Here is a 4535-nt window from a genome sequence, read left to right on the forward strand (position 1 = left end):
ATTTACGGGCAGGAGATTGGATCGCTCCATTCTTTCAGGACAGGATCAGAGTTCGAGAGCCTCCGGTTCCCAGTTTGGGGGTGATTATAATCAGAGGAGACCACCGGTTCCCTAATGCAGCCACTGTAGAAAATTACGCTTGGGGCCATGTCACCAGGGCACGGATGCTTGTTATATTTGTGGACAAGCTAGACACTTGATGCGTGATTGCCCTTCAAGGTATGGTAGAGGTGGGGTTTAGCCCACAGGATCAGCAGCTGGCTCCTCTTCAGTGCGCCCGGCAGGGCAGACTCCCCCGATTTCAGCAGGCCGAGGTAGAGGCCGAGGGGGAGCATCTACTTTAGGTGCCACACAACCCTACATATATGCTTTAGCCGGACGACAGGATCTCGAGTCCTCCCCAGAAGTAGTTACAGGTACATTATCAGTATTTTCCCATGATGTGTATGCATTGATAGATCCGGGTTCTACCTTATCCTATATTACTCCATATGTTGCTAATTGTATTGGGGTGAAACCTAAGCCGATCAAACCTTTTGAGGTATCTACTCCGGTTGGTGATCCTGTGATAGCTAGACAAGTATGCAAAGATTGTATGATTATGATATGTAACCGCCAGACTAAATATGATTTAGTTGAGCTGGAAATGCTAGATTTCGATGTGATTATAGGTATGGATTGGTTGGCCTCATGCTATGCTAATGTTGATTGCCGAATGAAAGTAGTTCGATTTCAATTTCCGGGAGAGCCCGTGCTTGAATGGAAGGGTAATGCAGCATCTCCAAGAGGTAGGTTTATTTCCTACCTTAAGGAAAGAAAGATGGTAGATAAAGGCTATATTTATCATTTAGTCCGAGTTCATGACACCGAAGCGAAGTCGCCAACTTTTCAATCCGTCCCGGTAGTGAATGAATTTCCGTATGTATTCCCAGATGAACTTCTAGGCCTTCCTCCAGAAAGAGAAATTGATTTCGCTATTGATGTGTTGCCGGATACCAAGCCCATTTCTATTCCTCCTTACCGAATGGCTCCGGCAGAGTTGAAAGAGCTAAAGGCATAATTGAAAGATTTGCTGGAGAAGGGGTTTATTAGACCAAGTTCATCACCGTGGGGAGCGCCTGTCCTATTTGGGAGAAAGAAAGATGGCTCCCTACGAATGTGCATTGATTATAGACAGTTGAATAAGGTGACAATAAAGAACAAATATCCTCTTTTAAGAATTGTTGATCTATTTGATCAATTACAAGGCGCCAAGTGGTTTTCCAAAATAGACTTGAGGTCGGGCTATCATCAAGTGAGAGTTAGAGAAGAAGATATTCTCAAGATAACTTTCAGAACGAGATATGGCCATTATGAATTTCGAGTAATGTCATTTGGGCTAACTAATGCCCCAACAGTGTTCATGAATTTAATGAATAATGTATTCAGGCCTCTCTTGGATATATTCGTAATAGTATTTATTGATGATATTCTGGTGTACTCTCGCACTGAATTAGAACATACCGATCATTTACGTATTGTTCTTGGAATTCTTCGAACTCGAGAATTGTATGCGAAATTTTCAAAGTGCGAGTTTTGGCTAAATTCTGTGACATTCTTGGGTCATGTAATTTCAGATAATGGCATTCGAGTTGACACTCAGAAAATTGAAGCTGTGAAGACTTGGCCAAGGCTTACGACGCCTACAGAAGTTCGTAGTTTTCTGGGGTTGGCAAGTTATTATAGAAGGTTCGTAGAGGGCTTTTCATCTATTTCAGCCCCATTGACGAAGCTAACCTAGAAGTCAGCTAAATTTCTGTGGAATGATGCTTGTGAACGCAACTTCCAAGAATTGAAGGACAGATTAACTTCAGCTCCGGTTTTAACACTTCCAGAAGGGCCAGATGGTTATGTTGTGTATTGCGATGCTTCTGGCGTTGGGTTAGGGTGTGTATTGATGCAGCATGGTAAAGTCATCGCTTATGCTTCGAGACAGCTGCAGAAACATGAAAGGAACTACCCAACCCATGATCTCAAGTTGGCTGCAGTTATTCATGCATTAAAAATGTGGAGACATTATTTGTATGTTGTGCACGTTGATATCTATACAGATCACAAGAGTCTTTAATATATTTTCAAACAAAAGGAATTGAATCTATGGCATAGGCGGTGGTTAGAATTATTGAAAGATTACAATGCGAGTATTTTATACCATCCTAGAAAGGCAAATGTAGTAGCTGACGCGCTTAGTCGCCGATCAATGGGTAGTCTATGTGAAGTTCCTTTGGAGAAGAAAGAATTGATTCATGAGCTCCACCAATTAGCTAATCTTGGAGTACGTTTAATTGATTCAGGCGGTGCAGGGGTTAGTGTTAATGACCCCACAGTTTCGTCCTTGAATATGGAAGTAAAAGAGCGGCAACATGAAGATCCTCAATTGAGCCATTATAGAGATACATTTCATGAAAAAGGGAAGTCTCCATTTGAAATTCTATAGATGGGATTCTTAGATACCGAGGCAGGCTATGTGTTCCGAACGTTGCTGAATTACGTCGTCGAATCCTAGAGGAAGCTCATTATTCTCGGTATTCTATTCATCCAGGAGCAATAAAGATGTATCATGATCTCAAAATGATGTATTCGTGGGATGGCATTAAAAGAGACATAGCAGAATTTGTAGCCTAATGTCCAAATTGCCAGCAAGTGAAGATAGAACATCAAAAGCCAGGAGGATTATTGCAAACAATGGAAATTCCCACATGGAAATGGGAAGTGATCAATATGGATTTTATTGTGGGGTTGCCTCGTTCCCGAGGCAAGTACGATTCAATACGGGTGATTGTGGATAGATTGGCGAAAGCAACTCATTTTCTTCCAATCAGAACCACCTACTCAGCAGAAGATTATGCAAGGTTGTATCTCAAGGAGATTGTGAGACTTCATGGAGTTCCGATATCCATTATCACAGATAGAGGAGCACAATTTACAGCCAAGTTCTGGAAATCTTTCCAAGAAGGTCTAGGCACTCAAGTAAAGCTTAGCACAGCATTTCATCCGCAAACTGATGGACAAGCCGAACGTACCATTCAGACTTTGGAAGATATTCTACGAGCATGTGTACTAGATTTCGGTGGAAGTTGGGATGACCACTTACCCCTAATTGAGTTTGCCTACAACAATAGCTACCATTCTAGTATCCAAATGGCTCCGTATGAAGCATTATATAGAAGGAAGTGCAGGTCCCCAATCGGATGGTTTGAAATCGGAGAAGTACAGCTAATAGGCCCTGAGTTGATCTAACAAGCAGTGGAAAAAGTCAAGGTGATTCGAGATCAATTGTTGACAGCCCCAAGTCGCCAAAAATCTTATGCGGACAACCGCCGGCGAGATCTAGAATTTCAAGTTGACGATTGGGTGTTTTTGAAGGTGTCGCCAATGAAAGGTGTAATGAGATTTGGTAAGAAAGGAAAGCTGAGTCCTCGATATATTGGACCCTGTAAGATTATCCGCCAGGTGGGTCAAGTAGCTTATGAATTGGATGTCACGACCCAACCCCGTAGGCCGTGACTAGTGCCCGAGCTGGACACTCGTACACACCCGTTACTATAGTCAGTCCACAAATAGCATACTAAGAACTTATACATATACAAAGGCAAGACGTCGTCTCAAAACTGCCGCATATACGCATATATATCACAGTTACCTGTCCCTGAGAAGTTACAACTTTCGACAGATAATAACGCACATAAGCCGGCAAGGCTATCATAACATGCAGTATCCTAAAACATATATACATACGCAAGCCGATAAAGCTGCCACGGCGAATGGGACCGCCCAAAACATAAATCATACGGACACAACTGAACAGTAACTATTCACAATCCACACATATGTCTACAGACCTCTAAGAGTAACAACAGAATCATATGACGGGACAGGGCCCCGCCGTACCCCTGAACAGACGTATACATATACAATGAAAGTGTTTGTACCAAAGTATAGGCTCCGGAACAAGGGAGCGCTCCAAGATAGCAGAATAGATATCCTAAGCTGGCGGATCACTAAAGCAAGCGTCTGTACCTGCGGGCATGAAACGCATTTACCGAAGAAAGGGGGTCGAGACGAGATGTGTACCGAGTATATAAAGCAGAAATACGAGAAAACGGGGTTATAACCAAAGTAAGAAGTACAGAAAGTGAGCACATAACCTAATACCAAAATGCTTGCGTTTGAAATACAAATCATGCATGTCAATATCATATACATATATCCGGCCCATTATAGGACTCGGTGAACATGGTCGCCACCCCGTCTTTGGCGCCATAACACAGCATACTCTGGAACACAGCATAACTCTATATCACAGCATAAGTCCGTAACACAGCATTACTCCGTATCACAGCATAACTCCGTAACACAGCATAACTCTATAGCACAGCATAACTCCATAACACAGCATAACACCATGATATACATATATATATATATATACTATACCCGGCCCGCTAGTGCGGGACTCGGAGAAAGATGCGAAAACAGAATGCACAAACAGAATA

The sequence above is a fragment of the Lycium ferocissimum genome, chromosome 1, assembly GCF_029784015.1.
Source record: "Lycium ferocissimum isolate CSIRO_LF1 chromosome 1, AGI_CSIRO_Lferr_CH_V1, whole genome shotgun sequence".
Lineage (NCBI taxonomy): Eukaryota > Viridiplantae > Streptophyta > Magnoliopsida > Solanales > Solanaceae > Lycium > Lycium ferocissimum.